Raw genomic sequence first — 19871 nt, 5'->3', positions numbered from 1 at the left:
AAAACAGAAAGGAGGCGTGAGGGCAGGGGCCTAAGAACATGCTAGGGAAATGGTAGTTCATGTGGATGGCCAGTGCTACCAGCCCAGAGGGGGATGACCGTGGAGGAAGTGAACCACACCCCCATTCCCCACCCCAGTCAGTAGTACGAAGCTAATGGGTTTGAGGAGGAGCAGTATTGCTCTTTACTCCGACACCTCGAGGCCTTGGAGCATGTTATGAGGCACTACGTGATTGGGGAAGAGTGCTAGGTGTGCCTTTGTTGAGATTCTAATAGGGCACACCGAAGTGTCAATGGTCTTGGCACCTGGAGCCAAGCACATCTGGTGGCTGAACTAACCTTGCCCCTACACCAATACTTTGTGGATTTCTTGATGTTCGTGGGGATAGCTCCCTTCCAACTCTCCCCTAATTCGTATTGGGAGCTAGCGGGGATGTATATCCTGTACTGGAGGAGGAATTAGCTTGCACTTTTTCCAGCAGAAATATTATATTTTTACAGTTTTCGCAACAACCCAAGAAAGAAGAGCAACCTTGACGGGTACCATGTGTTGATAAAGTACACCAGCCTGTCACTCAACTACAAGGCCCCTCACCACAATGAGAATCATTCTTGATATTTTAAGGACCACTTCTTCTTTACGAGCGAATTCCCGACTCGTGATAAGCCGACCCTCATCCTCAACTTCTCCAGGGTTGGTGAGTATCATCCTGACGATTGTTTTCTTTCCCTTTTATCCTGCCATATATACTTAGTTTTTTTTATTGAATAGGTCCATTTCGTCGGACTCCATGTGTCCGACTTTTTTAGGACCACCTTCAAGAGCTGAGGACTCTTCTCGAGCAGGATTTGGATCTCCGCTTCCTGGTGATGGAGGAGAATCTTGTTGGGTCCGGACTCTGTTGAGGACAAAGTATCAGTAACCTGGAGCTAACAAGGTACCGCCCCTCCAAGAAGTCTCGAGAGATGGATTCTTGGCACATCAAATACATTGACGGCCACACCCTCTAGTTACTTAATCAAAGGTTGTGAGAAGAGCGATTGGAGAGCGTACGGGTGGTTAAGGTGGCCTGAGAAACCCAAGAAGACCAGCAACTCGAGGCTGAACTACAAACATGCCTAGAGAGTTCTTAACTTGCTCCAGGTAAATCCCCTGTAGCCTTACATCATGCTTAATACATAGGGGATAAGATAAGTCCCGAGCACATCTGGGCTTCTCCGATGTGGCCAAACTGTGGATTGGCACTGGACTAGGAAAGAGTTCCAAGATTACCAAGACCTCATAGATGTCTAACTCCACCATTTAAGGAGGCAATCACCTCCTCGGGGCTTTGTATCCCTAGATTGTGTGACATCCTTTACATCTAGCTGGTATAGTCAATATGGTACCAACCTAAACCATGAGATGTGGGAAAAAATTAGGCACATCAACTGTTTGCACCAAGAAATAATTAATCGTGCCCCCAATAGGTCAGAGACCCTTTTTTTTCTGCTAAGCTCGGGGAATTCATTGCCCCGCTTGCAGCTGAGCTTCTCCAAGGGGTCAGCTCCACCATGTGTGAGCTGACTGCTCGTAGCTTTGCTCAGCTGGGTGATAGTAATGAGGCTTGTCTCATTGCCTCCTATCGCTATGCTATTTTCCGGGCATGTCATCACCTTCTTGGGTTTTTATTAGACTTTAAATATAATGGGTATTTACTAACTTTCTTCTTTGTAAAGGAGACCTTGGCTTGCCAGCGCTTGGGAGATATAATGATGGAGAAGTCCTTCGAACTCCAGTGGGCCCAGGATAGGATCATGGTCCTTAAAGAAAGGGTCCGCGTTCCTCCGGAGGAGCTTACTCGCCTGTAGGCTGCATTGGAGACTTCACAAGAACGTACTCGGGAGCTCGAGGAAACAACCTCAAAGACTATTGAGGAGCTCATAGTAGTTAATGCGGATACCCATAAGGCCAAGGAGGATGCTACGAAGGCCACAACGGAGGCTACTAAAGTAGAATAGGAGATTCTTCAAGTGTAGCAGCAGCTGAAGGAGGTGTAGGAGCAGCTGAAGGAAGCCAATGACCGAGCTGATCTTGCCAAGGTCAAGGTCGTCCAGGCTATGGAGTTGAACAAGTCCTCTCAGCACCAGATGGACAAATTGACGAAAGAAGTCAAGATCATTGCTGAAGATGCCTATTTTGTGGCCTGGTTCCATAACTAGGAAATGAGTTTGGACATTGTACGCCCTAAATATCCACGCACTATTGGCGAGCTAGGAAAAGGCCTAATTTGATCTGCCACTTGTAAATCGTCCACCCAGAGCTGTTTGTTACGGGCCTCCATCTATCCAGCCCGAGCTGATTAGGGAGTTAACTGCTACTCGGAGGCATCGTGCAGTAGTATGAGTGTCACGAGTTGGCACCACATTAAGCTCGTAATGCGGCAGATATCTGACACTCGAATCCTTGTAAAGTCATCCATGTAATATAAACGTGCATATATCAGACATCACATGTCTATTCTATTCCTGAATTATCGGACACACAGTATAAACGTGCGTGTTCAGACATCCCGCGCCTGATTTGGGCCATGCGGCCCATTATCCTTCCTTACCTATTGATTAGACCACACTTCACTGCAAAGTTTAGGAATTAATCATCAGTGTCATAGAGATGACGTGAAGGGTAAAGAGATCACGAGATGACCCCATTGCCAACCCAAATATCTTCTTCCTATAAATACCAAGACCCTGGGTAGTGCAGGGGGTTGAGATATTTTTGTAAAGAAACACTCTGTAAGAAATAGCCAAGAGATATCAATAATATCGACTGGTGGACTAGAGGGATTTTAACCTTCGAACCACCCAAAAAGAAAGGAGTGACCATCTTCCCATGCTATTAGTTTCTCAAGTCTAGAATATAGTTATTTTCATATTACGGTTCACCAATTTTCACTAATCCATCCTACTTATTCGTATAATTATCTGTTGGCGAAGAACCGCGTCAATAGACTTCACGGGGGAAGTCGCCAAGTACAAGCTTCTTTTCGAAGTGCACTTGCAAGCGACGCAAGTTGCGGAGGCTGCCTATGTCGTGGCTCACGAAGTTGGGAAAGCTTCAGAGATGGATCCTGTCATCGATCTTGTGGAGGAGACCAAGAGTAAAACTTTAATTGTTTATTCCCTGGGCCTGCGTGTCCTTTCTTTTTATTCTTGTTCTAGGGCAATAACAGATTTAAGCTCGGGCCCCCGAGCACCTTTATGTGAAAATCTTCACATTGCTGAGTGTCATTATTTTGAGAATTGCCCTTACTCTAATTTAACGTGATCAGAAACGACAAATTTTTTTTGGGCCCTTGCTCTTTCAATGAGATCGCTCTAAGCCAAAAATTCCAGCGCTTTAGCATTGGGTATAGGGCACCAGGTCCCCGACAATAGCTTAACTGTGGTGCCAAGTTAGAGTTCTTAGCATTTTCTTGAGTTCTCCCTCTCGGGGATAGTGAGGTCTAATAACCTTAGGGTCCCTTAACCTTAGTATTACCCACTGGGTCCACTAGGTTGTTATCCATGGCCACAGACACACCCTTGCCCCCTGAGTATCCATTACTCGGGGATTGCCTCACGTTCCTGGGGAAGCACTACTCATCCTTGGGCTCTAAGTCCTCGGGATGCAGTTTGGGAGTTTAAACTAGGTTCTGCTCATCTAGAATGAGCTATTTATCCTCGGGCTCTTGTCCTTGGGGAATATTTAAGTTTTGCAATTTAGAGTTTTATTCTCTAAGTTTTTTATTCAGAACCTCTGACACTAGGCTTGCTTTGCTTTCGATAAGCCTAGCTTCCTAGGTCATGTTCCCGATTTACAATGCTTAGTAAGGTTGCCCTACCATGCCCCCCAAGTGATTGAAGACTTAGTCTACGTTCACTTATCCAAGATATCGGGTACATACTCTTTGAGCATGATATAAAAATAATAAATAAATAATTACACAATTTTTTTTTTGAAATTCCTCTACCGTGTTTTGAATACACGATTTTCATTAGTTGTGTTCAAAAGAAACAAAATGATTACAAAATTTAGACTACTACATTTCTTATATTATTGGTAGTACCAGGGAAGATGCTCGACATTCCAAGCATGGGGTACTAAATACCCACTTAGTTGGGCTAACTTGTATGTTCCTGGACATACGACGTTGTCGAATTGATATAGACCTTCCCAGTTTGGGCCCAATACCCCAGCACCTGGATCTCGGGTTGCTAAGAAGACCCTTCGTAACACCAAGTCTCTGACACCAAACTTCCTATCTTTTACTTTGAAATTGAAGTATCTAGCTACCTTTTGCTGGTAGGACGCTACACTAAGTTGCGAAGATTCTCGGAGCTCCTCCACAAGGTCTAGAGACTTTCGTAGTAATTCATGATTGGTGGTTGGGTCGTATGTATCTTGTCGGTGCATGGAGATAGTTGCTTCAACTTGTAGCATGGCCTCATACCCATAGGCCATGGAGAAAGGAGAATGGCTGGTAGAAGTCAGTTGTGCGATAACTCCACAATGCCTAAGCAGTTCTTCAGGCCAAGCACCCTTCGCTTGTTCTAATCTCTTCTTTAAAATGGCCGCAAGCGTCTTATTGACGGCTACCACTTGTCCGTTTGCCTGTGGATGGGCCACTGAGGAGAAGCTCTTCATTACTCCATGCCTTTAAAAGAAATCGATGAACAATTCACTGTAAAACTAAAGGCCGTTGTGGGACACTATCTTTCTGGGGAGTGTGTAATGGAAAACTATGTATTTTTATGACAAAGTCCAGCGCCTTCTTGGAAGTTATGGTAGTGAGCGGCTCAACTTTGAACCACTTCGTAAAGTAGTCAACCACAACGATAGCATACTTTACTCCTCCTTTTCTGGTGGGTAAGGACCCGATAAGGTCAATCCCCCAGACAACAAAAGGCCAATAACTTGTCATCTAGGTGAGCTCATTTTGTAACGCCCTACTACCTTAGAGCCGTTACTTAGTGAGTTTAAAACAAAATCGTGCTTTTGACTGACTCTACGTGGTTTCTAAAACCAAAAGTGTGTATAAACCAGGGTTTAAGGCTGTACTCTTTGAAAATGTTTAGTTTCATTGAAAACATTAAGTATCAAACATCTGGGATCCCAAAATAAGGTTTACAAAATATTTACAACTCAAAAATGGATTTACACCAGGTTAACTATCAAAAGAATGAGTTAATATAGCCATATACAAAATGCCCCCAACCAAAGCAGTCGGGCAGGCCGAACATGTACGCGTCGCCCCCACGCTCTCCATACTCATGGCCGGTTGACTGACTCCTTGCTTTTACCTGCCACACAGAGCACCCGTGAGCCAAAGCCCAGCAAGAAAACCCAAATAGTACATAACATATGCATAGTACATAGCTCACATAATCCACTGATAAATAGGAAAACCATCAGACTAAACAAGTACGGCCATGCCGCCCCAGAGGCCTTACCAAAGCCTGGGGTCTCGGTCCTCACCGTTGGGATGACTCATGTATCCCTTGGGTCCCACCCTGGCTATAGCATCCCATGTGCTGAGTGTTACTTCCGGCCCCAAGGCCGTACCCGGCCTTTGCCGCTCTCGGCCTTAGCCGTTCATTTCATTATAATTGCACGCATAATATATTTCGAAATAATCATTCAAACATATAATAATTCATTCAAGGTCATACATTTGCAAGTAAAACAATATAGGGCCATGCCCTGCAATAACACAGTGGGCCCATGCCCTAATCCCGGGTGTTACGGTTTTCTTACCTTTAAATTCGATGGCCTTGATCAACCTGACTCCTTGAGCACGATCCTACTCGAGCCCTAGCGCTTACCTAAGCAAAATCCATAAGTCAAAGTCATTACCAAACCTCGAGTCCAAAACCTAGCCTCGGGACCAATCCCGAGCCCCCGGGGAGTCCTAGATCCCCAAAACAAAGTGGCGGAATCGAGCCCCGAACCCTAGGTCAAAATCCCTTCAGAAAAGCCCAAAAATCCCCTCTGTGAACAGTGCAGCGCTACAGCGCTCTAAAGAGGGCGCTGTAGCGCTACAAGCAGAACCACCCCACCAGAACAGGGACTAGCGCTACAGCGCCCCCTGACTAGCGCTGTAGCGCTAGTTGCAGACCAGCACTACCCAAAAATTGCATCTTGCGATTTTCTCCTACCATTTCAACCCCAAACTTGTCCAAACCTTTTCCAAACCCAAAAACACACATATCCACACCTCACACTCATCCCAAGCATCCCATGAACTCAATCCCAAGCTCAAGCAACCCAAAACTCAAAATCTAACACAATGAACCCAAAAACAAGAAATTCACTCAAACAACAAAGATAGGGTCTTAGAAATCATACCGTGGGTGGAATTTTGACCTTGAATTGAACCCTAGACCTCCTTAGCTTGCACCTTCACAACCTTGACTTGTTTTCCCCAAAAACCCCATCCATTTAGCTCAAAACACAGTTCAAACCAGTCAAGCCCTAAAACAGAAATCCTCAAGAACTTACCTCAACTTTCTGGTGTGATCTTGCTAATCCCTTGTCAATCCTCAAGTCTAGCTTAGGATCCTTGATGCTCAGCCTACCCTAGCTCTCCACTGAGCTTGACTCCAAGAAAAATGAAGGAATTTGGTTGGGAGAGCCACAAACCGTTCTTTGGAACAAACACCCTTAAGCTTTTCCTCTCTTTTCTTTTCTCTTCTTTCTTTCTTTCTTTTCAGCCTATACTCTTTTCTACAAAATCCACTAAGTATAAAGCCCCCCTTTAATTCATCTCTTACAAGCCTAAAGACCAAAATTCCCTCCCTTAATAATTCTAAACCTTTATGTCCATAAAGGGGCATTTTAGTCATCTTACTCAAATTCCCACTAATTCCTCAAGTGTTCCTAATAATTCCCGCTCGCTACCCAATACCTGATTAATTATCAAATATACATTCCTCATCATCAAGATTAACCTCAATATATTTCCAAATTCTCATTTAAACTCCCCAGGCTTAACCCAAGCCGGGTACAGATTCCCGCTTTGACCTTTTCCGCTAACCCGCTCATTCTAGGATCGTTTCGAGTCAAAGATCACAAATATCAACACAGTCATGCCCAAAATGGCCAAATTACAAATATGCTTAATCAGGTCTACATGCATACTAATTCACATAGTCATGCATCACAAATAATCAAATAGTCATATAACGTGCATTAAATCATAATCATGCATTAAATTCATTAAAGTCACACACATAATCCCATTATGCCCTCCAGGCACACTACCCAAGGCCCTTAAGCCTTAATAGCGAATTTGGGTCGTTACACATTTGGTGAAGCTGGGGTATGTTGGCACTTGTCGCACCTCTTCACATAGTCCATAGAATCCTTCTTAATGGTAGGGAAAAAGTAACCTTGTATAAAAATCTTCTTGGCGAGGCTCTGCCCCCCAATGTGGTCCCCACAGAATCCCTCGTGCACCTCCCAAAGAATAAGGCTTGCTTCCTGATGGGACACGTAGCGTAGGAGGGGTAAGGAATATCCTCGCCTGTACAACTTGGTGTCCATGATTATATATATTGGAATGGGATAAAGCAACTTTTGATATGTTCTCTTATTTACTGGTTGGTCTCTAGAAACAAGATATCTGACTATCGGTTCCCTCCAACCATCCTGTTGTTGTACGACCTTTACCTCTCGGGTGCAGAGATGCTTAAGGCTGACAAGTAATTGATTGGGACCATGTTGATCAGTTCATCATCTTTAGTGGTAGCAAGATTGGCCAGAGCGTCTGTGTTGTAGTTCTACTCTCTTGGGACTTATCGGATGGTGAACTTAAAGTTGTTCAACATTTCTTGAGCTTTCGCTAGGTATGCATCCATTTTAATCCCTCGATCCTAATTGTAATTCCCTACTACCCTAAAGCCATTACAATGTGGTTTTAAAACGTGTATTTCACTAACTAATTGAGGTAGTAGACCGAAAAGTGTGATTAAATTAAAGTAAGGACTCATTTAATAAACTTTCCATAAAAAAGTTTAAACATTCACTAAGATAATAGAAAAGTTACAGTGGGATCCTAAAATGTTGTTTATGACGAAATTTACAATTCAAAAGTTATTATATAGTCAACCTAGGTGACAAAATCTGACATTTACATTGCGTTCCTCAAAACTACCCCATTTGTGGAGGCCAGGTAGGCCAAACATGTACGCACCGCTCCATGCCCTCCAACTCATGCTTGGTCGGCCTTTCCCTTGCCCTTACCTGCACCATAGAGCACCCGTAAGCCTAGGCCCAACAAAAGACTTCACTAGCATAGCATATAACAATTCATTTCAATAAGTGCATAAATAAACAAACACAACTAACAATTCACATGCATCCATCACAATTCACAACAGCGACCTAAGCCGATCAAGATGCGTACCAGGCACTAAGTTCACGGTCCTAACCGAGTGGGCAAGTACAACACCCTTAGTTGGCCATGCCATGGGGGCCAGCATTCAACATGGTTATTGCCGATTTTGGCCCTTGCCGCTCAATCACAACATATATATAACATAATAGTTGCAGACATCTACACATAACACTAAGCATAAATAATCGAGCCATGCCCTGTCCTACATGCACATAAAGTTTTCTTACCTGAACTCCGCAAGCTCCGTCTAAGTGGCCTAGATATGATTCCCGTCAACCGCTCGGATTATCCCTAAGTCACAATAATATGGAACCTCCATTAATCTTAGGTAAATAAAGACTCTCGAATCTAGTTCTTATCTTCGGGGCCTCAAATTCTACTAAATAGTGTAGTAGAATCCCTCAGGAGCCCCTAAGTTTGAGTTCCCAAACTTAAAAACCCTAATTGGGCAACATTCTCTTTGAGCCGCAACGCTCCTCAAAGGCGCAATGACCCTCTACAAGTCAGAGAGCAAACCTAGGCATTTTCCTAGACTCACGCCGTGGCGCACCTTGCCCAGCACCGTGACGCTAAGGCGGTTCAGCGAACCCCCTAAGGACTCTAAGTTCACGTGAGCCGTAATACTTAAGAATAGCGCTGCGGCGCGACCCTGTGAACCCAGTTTTCCAACACTTCTCCTACGTTTTACCCCGAACCAAAGTCACCAAATCTCAACCCAAACATAACCTAAAACCAGAATTGAGTCCAAGACTCTAAACAACACAACATTAGCACCATAATTACCCTCAAATCCAGCTATAAATCTTATCCTAACTCAACAATTGAAGCTAACACTAAACTTAGCTAAAACCTAAACTTAATCAGAGAAATTCACAGAGAAAACTGTTACATTATTTTATAATATAATGTAATATTACTTTATTTTATAATATAATGTAATATTATATTATATTATAATATAATGTTTTAGATTAAATAAATATGACAAAGAGTGTCACATATTGTAACATATAATAGAGAGTTACAATATTTAGATATATGAGATATATAAAAATATGTAACATATTTGGTGTTACAAATTTGTAACTCCAAATATTACCCTTTATTGTGTATATTTGGTGTTACACAATATTGAGATGAATTTCATAAAGCCATATGAGAAATGGCTATTAGAGATATGATTTTAACCCCAATAATGGGTTTTGGGGGTTACAAAATCAATTGGGAGGGTTTGGAACCGTTTGGAAAAATAACACAAAATGTGTGCTAAAAATGGTCAGTGGTCGCGACCACTGAATGTTGGTGGCCGCGGCCTAGGGGACAGAGAGCAGTGGCCGCGACCACTAATGTCCCTGGCTGCGGCCACATGTGCATTACATACCATTTTTTAACTTTTTTCAATCTTTGTTGAACGGCTCAAGAAACCCAAATAACTCCCAAATCTCATTTTTAATTCCATAATAAACCAATTAATCATTGGTAACAGCCTTGGGGGTTGGTGGAATTTGAAATTCAAAGGGTGTCTCTAAACTCTATAAATAGGAGCCTATTGCTCACTTGAAAGAAACAACATTTCTATCCATTAGAGCACTTGGCTAGAAACTCCTCGAGGCTTGATAATTCCAGAAAGCATTTCTTTAATTTGAGAGAGATCCCTTAGTGCTTGAGTTAGGGGGAAATAAGCTTTTGGACAAAGGTTTTAAACCTTGTTCAAGTTGGTGATCCCCAACACTCTTCACTTAGGTTGTGTAAGTGAGAGTTTTCTGTGTTTTGTTCTTACAATTTCTTCTATTGCTTTTCTTCTCATTCCTCTTGTTTTAATTACTTGTAATTTTGTTTAGAGTTATAATCTTCTTTTCTTTTATTTCAAACACCTTTACTTGTAATCTTTTGCTTAGAGTTGTATTTTTCACTATTCTATTCTTCTTCTCTTCTTCTTCTTCTTCTTCTTCTTCTTCTTCTTCTTCTTCTTTTTGTTTATTTGTACTTTCAGTTATAGAGTTGTAACCTTATTTAATAAATCTATATTTATTTGAAATATATATTGCCTAGAGTTGTAATATTATCTTACCATTTCCATTGAGGCAAATACATATTTTCCTAACAAAAACAAGTTTTAAACCTTACGTTAATGATGATTTCAACCTTCAGCTGTCTCTAATTCTTCTCGTAGTCTTGATTCCCCAATTCACAGCCTTAAGTTTCAAAGCTTCCTCCTCAAAATCCCAAAGCCTCCCTAGCCTTAAGGGAGAGAGAGATGAATGAGACTGAGATTGAGAGAGGGAAAGTTTGAGAGTAATCTAACTATTTCTGGTGGTCTCTCAAGGTGGCCTAAGGTTATCCTTAACACCAAAAGGCCCAAGTACCCCTAACTCCATGCCTTACTCTCTAATTCCCCCAAGGGCAAACTCGCCATTTGCTACATTTCTCACTAATCCTTAAATAATCCTATAAGCTCCCAATTAATTCTGGCATTCCCAAATAGTCACCAATGACTACCCCATTACCCGGTAAATCTTGAATACACACTACGTTCCCAAAATACCCGTAGGCTCACCCTGAGCTGGGTATTTGACCCCGTTGTGACTATTCTACTAATCCACACACTAGGATCGCCTCGAGCCCAATATCGCAAATACATCCACATAATAATGTGGTCTCAGTCATAACAAACACAAAACTAAATTTATGCCTTTAACGGGCCAAAATTATAAATATGCCCTTATTAACAAGAACGGGCCCACATGCATATTTAATACACATAAACATGCATATATATTCCTATTACCATATAAATCACGTATACTACATAATCACACATATATCATATTTAATTCACCTAATAATGCAATTAAATCATTTATTGCCCTCCAGACACACTAATCAAGGCACTAAGAAATTTGGGACATTACAATCAAGGCACAAATCATTTAGAAAATTTGGGACGTTATAGTTATCCCCTCCTTACAGAAATTTCGTCCATGAAACTTTTCCTGAATAGCTTAGGATACCAATCCTGCATATTTGATTCAATCTCTCAGGCTGCCTCTTCTACTTTTTTGTTTCTCCACAACACTTTCACTAAGGCAATGGTCTTATTTCGTAAGAATTTATCCTTTCTGTCTAGAATCAGGACTGGTTGCTCCTCATAAGATAAATCTTGATCCAATTCCAGGTTTTCATAACTTAACACATGTGTAGGATCTGATACGTACTTCCGGAGCATAGACACATGAAACACGTTGTGAACCCCTAATAAAGATTGAGTCATAGCTAATTTGTAAGCCACCTCTTCCACTCATTCCAAAATCCCAAAGGGACCAACAAACCTAGGACTTAATTTTTCTTTCACTCCTCTCAAAATAGAAACTCTGAGAAACACATAATCACCTACTTGAAACTCTACACTTCTACGTTTCAAGTCTGAGTAACTCTTCTTTCTACTCTGGGAGGTGAGCATTCGAGCTCTAATCTTCTCAATCGCCTCATTAGTCCTTTGAACTGCCTCAGGACCTAAATACTTTCTCTCATCCATCTCATCCCAATGAATGGGCGATCTACATTTCCTCCCATACATCATTTCATAAGAAGCCACTTTGATAGTTGCCTGGTTACTGTTATTATAAGAAAACTCAATCAAAGGGAGATACTTACTCCAAGATCCCCTAAAATCTAACACACATGCCCGCAACATTTCCTATAGTATTTGAATCATCCTCTCAGACTGTCCATCCGTTTGAGGATGATAGGTTGTACTAAATCTCAACTGCGTGCCCATAGCCTTCTACAGGCTTTCCCTGTCTGACACTATCGATTTCAGAGCCCATGGAGACGCACAATCTCCCCCACATACAATTTAACGTGCTGATCCACCGTATAATTTGTTCGAATAGGTAGAAAGTGGGATGATTTACTATCTTCCCACTTCCACTCTGGAATCCCTCAAGGATGCAGCAACCCTGCTGGCCTTCGGTGTTCAACCTTCATCTGCTGACAGGTTAAACACTTGGCCACATAATCCACCATGTCCTTCTTCATTCCTGGCCACCAATATAGAGCCTTTAGATCTTGGTACATCTTCATCGTACCCGAATGTAGAGAATAAGGAGTGGTATGAGACTCAACCAGAATCTCTTGCCTGATACCAGCATCAACCAGAACGCAAATATAATTTTTATATCTCAACAAATTTGCCTTTGAAATAGTAAAGTCTCTAGCCAGTCCAGCTAAGACATTCTCCCTGTGTTTCTTCAATTGAAAATCCTCCTTCCATGCTTCTCTGATTCTCTTAAGAAGTGTGGACTGAAGGGTAATGTTGGCTAGGTGACCAACTACCAGTTCCATTCCCGCTCTCGTCATTTCTTTAGCTAGCTTTTCTGATATCTGTCTTGAACTAAACAACTGTCCTGGACCTTTCCGACTCAATGCATCGACCACCACATTGTCCTTTCCTGGATGGTACAATATCTCACAATCATAGTCCTTTACTAACTCCAGCCAACACCTTTGGCGCATATTCAAATCCTTTTGAGTGAAGAAATACTTCAAACTTTTATGGTCAATGTATATTTCTCATTTTTCTCCATATAGGTAGTGCCTCCATACCTTCAGTGTGAATACCACCGCTGGTAGTTCCAGATCATGAGTGGGATACCTATGTTCATACTCCTTCAGCTATCTAGACGCATAGGCTATCACCTTTCCAGCTTGCGTCGATACACAACCCAAACCCTACCTTGAAGCATCGCATTAGACCATAAAATTTTCCTTATTTGATGGAAGACTCAGTACCGGGGTAATAATCAGTCGCTGCTTCAACTCCTCGAAACTGTTCTCACATCTATTTGTCCAGATAAAATTTGTTTTTTTATGTGTTAGTTCAGTTAATGGTGTTGCTATTCTGGAGAATCCATCAATGAATCGCCGATGGTATCCTATAAATCCTAGGAAACTTCTAATCTCTGGTACACTGCTCGGTCTCGACCAATCTCTCACTGCCTCTATCTTGGTTGGGTCCACTAGAATCCCCTCCTTACTCACAATATGGCCCATAAATGTTACTTGGAGTAACCAAAATTTACATTTACTGAACTTAGCGTATATCTAATGCTCCCTTAGCCTCTATAGTACCAAAGAAAGATGTTGCTCGTGTTCTGCTTCTGATTGGGAGTACTCCAGTATATCATCATTGAATATAATTACAAACTTATCCAAATAATCCCCGAATACCTTATTCATCGAATCCATGAAGGCTGCTGGGGTATTGGTTAACCCAAACGACATTATCAAGAATTCAGAATGTCCATACCTCATACAGAACGAAGTCTTTGGTATATCCTCTTCCTTAATCCTTAACTTATGGTAGCCAGACCGAAGGTCAATCTTAGAAAATACCGTCTTCCTTTGTAACTGATCAAACAAGTCGTCAATCTTGGGCAGTGGGTACTTATTCTTAATAGTCAACTTATTTTGCTCTCGATAATCAATGCACATTCTTGATGACCCATCCTTCTTCTTCAGAAACAACACTTATGCACTCCACGGTGAAAAGCTGGGTCTAATGTATCCTAGATCTAGTAATTCCTGCAATTGAATATTCAATTCCTTCTACTGGAGTCATTCTATAAGGTGCCATAAACGTTGGTTCTGCGCCTGGTGCCATTTCAATGACAAATTTGATCTCTCGGAATGGTGGCAACCCTGGCAGGTCTTTTGGAAACACATCAGAAAACTCACACACCAACCTGGTCTCACCGGGTTGAACTGAAATAACCTTCAAGGTATCTAACATGTTTGCTGGAATCTTATGCAATCTTCTTGCAATAGGTCTCTAGCTCTCAATGCATAGATAATAGGTACTCATGCTCCACTCACCATCCCCATAACACATGAAGGCTTCCTCACATTCAGGCTCAAAAGTTACCATCCTTCGCTTGCAGTCTATCGTCACCCCATACTTTACCGGTAACGCTCTAACCCACCTCCTAGAGACTACTAGTTCCCCAGTTGGCAACAAAGTTCTAAATCCCCTAGCAGACAGATCACAAGGTCTACACAGATGGTTTATCACTTTAGCGAATACAAATGAATGAGTAGCTCTTGAATCAATCAATGCAGTAAATGAAGAACCAGCACTAGAAATCTGACATGTCACGACCGAGGGGCTAGCCCCAGCTTTGATCAGGGTCAAGGTATACACTCTGGCTGGAGTGAGGCTGTCGCTCCTCTTTGGTTCCTCTTTGTTGACTCGTGGACAATCTTTCCTCAAATGGCTAACACTTCCATAGAAGAAACATGCTATCACTCTGTACTCTCCCAGATGGCGTCACCTGCACCGTGCACACTTTAAGAAGCTTCTCCAGTTCTCACCCTCACCCTGATGGCCACCAAAGGTAGCCCGTGCCCTCCTATCAAGACCAGGAGGAACAAAAGAATCTGAGGCCTTTCTCTTCTGCTCACTAGGGCTACTTCCTTGGTCAGAAGCAGTGAAGGGAGGCACCATCCTCCGAGCATCACGCCTTGTGGCCCTTTCCTTCCATATCTTGTCTTCAGCACCCTCAGCAGTAAGGGATTTTTCCACTACCTGAGCATAAGGGGCAGTCCTTGGATCCATTGTTATCTTAACATCCCACACTATCATTACAATCAACGCCGTACAAAGCGATCCTTCCTTTCCATATCAGTAGGCACCAAATCTGGCGCGAATTTAGCTAACCGGTCTAACTTCAGAGAATACTCTTTTACAGTCATTTTTTTTTAGTTAAATTAGTGAATTCATCTGCCTTTGTAGCTCGAACTGCAATACTGTAGTACTTCTCATTAAGAAAGTCCTTGAACTCATCCTAAGTCATAGTGGCCAAATCTCTCCTCTGAGACACAACTTCTCACCAGATTCGGGCATCATCCTTTAACATATATCTAGCACAAGCCACCCTCTCATTTCCTTCCACCCTCATAAAATCCAATATAGAAGTAATCATGTTCATCCATTGCTCTGCCCACAGTGGGTCCTAAGTACCCTCAAAGGCTGGAGGGTGTTGCTTTCTGAACCTTTCATACAGAGGCTCCCATCTATTATCCATTACAGGTTGAGCTAGCACTGGTGCCACAACCTGTGGAGCCTGTTTCCCAACATTCTGAGGAGGAGCCTGCTGTCTCAAATCTCGGAGTTCATCTTCAGTTCTCTGAAGTCTTGTCTTGCATTTCTGCAAACATCTATTGCAGGTGGAGGGTCCTGACCCTGGTTGTTATCATTTACCATATTGCAGCAAAATCGGTTTGATTGCTGAGGCATAATTTCAATATGCATGCAATCAATGACGCTGCACATCAGGCATGAAAAAACATCCAAAGAAACCACCCCCAATTAAACCGATCAAACACAAATAAGAAACCAACACAATATGCACATAGCATAATCATATAACAATCAAAGGGGCCATGCCCTAGCATTATATATATGTCATGCTCTATATATCAATCAGGAAAATAGGGCAATTCAGATTAGAAATTAGAAAAATATTTCACTTAATACCGACCAACCCTGAGTTGAGCTTGTCTTTGGCAACGAGCGTGCATGTTTGGTCAATCTCCAGGAACCATAAACCTTGGCATGCTTTGATACCAAGTTGTAATGCCCCACTACCCTAGAGTCGTTACCATGTAGTTTTAAAATGTGTGTTTGACTCGCTAATCGAGGTATTAGACCCAAATGTGTGATTAAATTAAAGTAAAGACCCATTTAATAAAATTTCCATAAAAGGTGTAAACATTCATTAAGATAATAAACAAGTAACATTGGGATCCCAAAACGTTGTTTATGACATATTTACAATTCAAAAGTCATTATACAGTCAACCTAGGTGACAAAACCAGACATTTACACTGTGTTCCTCAAAACTAGGTAGCCGTGGCGGCCAAGTAGGCAAAACATGTACGCACCGCTCCATGCCCTCCAACTCATGCCTAGTCAGCCTTTCCCTTGCCTTACCTGCACCATAGAGCACTCGTGAGCCAAGGCTCAGTGAGAAAACTTCACTAGCATAGCATATAACAATTCATTTAAATATGTTCATAACTTATAAAACACAACAAACAATTCACATGCATCCATCACAGTTGACAACAACGACCTAAGCCGATCAAGATGCGTTACCACGCACCAGGTTCACGGTCCTAACCGAGCGGGTGAGTACAACACCCTTAGATGGCCATGCCATGGCAGCCTGCATTCATTATGCTTATTGCCGATTTTGGCCCTTGCTGATCCCAGCCCTTACCGATCCCAGCTCTTCCCGCTCAGTCACAACATATGTATAACCTAATAGTTGCATACATCTACACATAACATTAACCACAGATAATCGGGCCATGCCATACTCTATGTGCACAAACATGTTTCTTACCTGAACTTCGCAAGCTCCAAGTAAATGGCCTAGATACGATCCCTGTCAACCGCTCGGATTAGCCCTAAGTCAAAATAATATGAAACCTCCATTAATCATAGGAAAATAAAGACTCCCTAAAATAGTTCTATTCCCCGGGTTCTTGAATTCTACTAAACCGGGTAGTAGGATCATTCCCGAGCTCCTAAGTTTGAGTACCTGAGCTTAAAAATATTAATTAACCAATGTTATCCATAAAACAGACACGGATGACATGGCAGGTGATTTTTGAACACGTGGCTGACACCTGGCAGAGTTCTGTTAGGGTATCGACCAGTATGATATTGCAAGCATAACGGTTGAGTTTTTCTTACGACCAGCCTGGTTGTACACTCCGCATATTTCAAGATAATTTTGTAAAGATCATAGTCAATCCCGAGATTGTCTCCAATAATTCCTGATGATCCGATTAATTAGGAGAGAATATCTGTAACAAATTAATGTAATCCTCCTTGAGCCTATTAATAGAGAAAGATAGTTCAAGGAGGGGACTTTTGACTTTTTGATTACTTGAGAGTATAGATTTACGAGAGAATTAGAGCTAATACATTACGAGATATTGTTTATTCTTCAGAGGTTGGTGAAACTCATAGAACCCGAGTTCTTTGATCACTCCTTTAAAATCCCACATAAATGATAGCTCAAGTGGACATAGGTTATTACCAGTTTCTGGGGCCGAACCACTATAAATTCTTGTGTGCTTTACTGTTTTTGTCATTATATTCCTTCCAAATCTTGTTCTCCGCTTCCTCAGCAGTAAGAGCCTTCTTAACAGCCTGGGCATAAGTTGTTCCTCCAGGTACCGTTGTAATTCTATCATCTCGGGCTACCATAGCATTATGCACCCTGATAAATTTATCTTGCCTAGCAGCATCAGTAGGCATAAGATTTGGTGCAAATTTCGCAAGTCTGTCAAATTTTAGGGCATATTCAGTAACAGTCATATTGCCCTGCACCAAACCCACGAACTCATTAACTTTTGCTGCTGTAACGGCAACATTGTAGTATTTCTGACTGAACAAGTCTTTGAAACCTTCCCAACTCAAAGCAGTAACATTCCTGGTCTGCGATGCCACTTCCCACCAGATGCGGGCATCCTCTCTCGACATATAAATGGCACAGGCCACTCTATCATGCCCCTCTACTCTCATGAAATCCAGAATAGTCGTAATCATGGTTAGCCATTGCTCGAATTTCAATGGATCCGGTCCACCTTAAAAAATTGGGGGCTGCTGCTTCCTGAACCGCTCATACAATGGCTCCCATCTATTCCCAACCTCTCCAGATTGCACAACTAGTCCACTACAGGTGGTACAATAGGGGCAGCACTCCCTGATGGAGCCTGCTGTCGCAAAATATGGATCTGTTCATCTTGGCTATGCAACCGAGCCTGGATATCGGCCATAAGTTGCTGCCAGTTCTCAGGGACTGGCAAAGGAATCTGGCCCTGGTCATCACCCCTGGTCCCAGACCTAGTGCCGGCTAGTCGCGTAGATTTTCTTGGACGCATAGTTATCCAAGTCAATCTGCAATCAACGACTTGGCAATCAGACCATGATGACAGGGTAAAAGCTTCTCCAAAATCCACCAATGGAACATAACCACACACAAACAATCAACATATAGGCATTTATCCTCATGCACCGGTTACTAATAAGCATACCCCAACATCCTCACACAACAGCTATGAAACAAGCATTCATCCATACACAATATGCAGTTAATAATCCAAATATTCATGTAAATGCACGACGATGCTAATAAACATGCCTCAATATTCTCACACAACAGTCAAGGGCCAGGCCCTATCAGTATCTCATGCTCCCTATTAATCCAACAGATAACAACAATCATAGTTCATTCCAGGCATATAAGCATATAAGCACATATACACATTACCAAACCCTGAATCGAGCTTGTCTCTAGCAGCGAATGTATATGTCCAACCGGTCTTCAGAAACGCTTAAAGCTAGGATGCTCTGATACCAAGTTGTAACACCCTAGATAGCCAGGACCGCTACACTGTGTACTTATAAAGGTGCAGGACTTGCTAATCAAGTCATTTAGTCAAAACGTGTCACTAAACCATAAATGTGCTAAGGATAAAATGGTTTTGGTCTCAAAAGATACATTTCATATACTTAAAAAAATTTACATATGGGATCCCAAACAGGAACAGTGTTTAAAGGTTAGTTTACAAAATTTCCAAAATACGTTACCATCAGCCACTCTAAGGCAAAACAGACATTTATAGCTTTTTTGTTCCTGTTATACTCTCAACCGTGGCGGCTGAGCAGCTGGTCATGTACATTCCGCTCACAAAGCTCTCCAAGTCAGGGTTGATCAAGTTTGGCCTCGCCTTTACTTGCACCACGTAGCACCCATGAGCCAAGGCCCAGCAAGAAAACATATTACACATCTCAACAATCATATCAAGAGAATAATTCATCAAGCATGATCAACCACTTAACATTCCACATTAATAACATAGCATGTAATCAGAATCAATGATGCAACCAATCATTAATAACAGTCAAATCACATAATAACTAGGGCCGACAACTTAGGCCACACCCTCTGTTTACCCCACTGACTCTGGCCTGCTTAAACCAAGCTTAGTGCATAATTAGCTGTCCTCGGCTACCAGTGGCCAATCCACGCCCTGTGCGCAAGTGTAACCTTTGGCACTCTTAGGCCATTGGTTTACTATTTACATGGCATAATACCATCCTTTTCAAAGCATACATATTAGGGAACCCTTAGTCCCATTACAAATACACAACCGGGTGCAGTTTTCTTACCTTTGACTTCCAAGAGTACTAGTTACGAGCGATGCTCCTTGAGCACGATCCAACCCCCGATCCTTAGCTTAGCACCTAGTCACAACCAAGATAAAGGATACCATCAACAATCTTAAATGAGCTTCTAGACAAAGTTCTAGTCTCTGGAACATTGAACTTCATCAAACATGGTAAAAGATTCAATCTCGAGCACCGTAGGTTAGATTCCCA

The sequence above is a fragment of the Humulus lupulus genome, chromosome X, assembly GCF_963169125.1.
Source record: "Humulus lupulus chromosome X, drHumLupu1.1, whole genome shotgun sequence".
NCBI classification, from domain to species: domain Eukaryota; kingdom Viridiplantae; phylum Streptophyta; class Magnoliopsida; order Rosales; family Cannabaceae; genus Humulus; species Humulus lupulus.
This window is presented reverse-complemented; position numbering follows the sequence as displayed.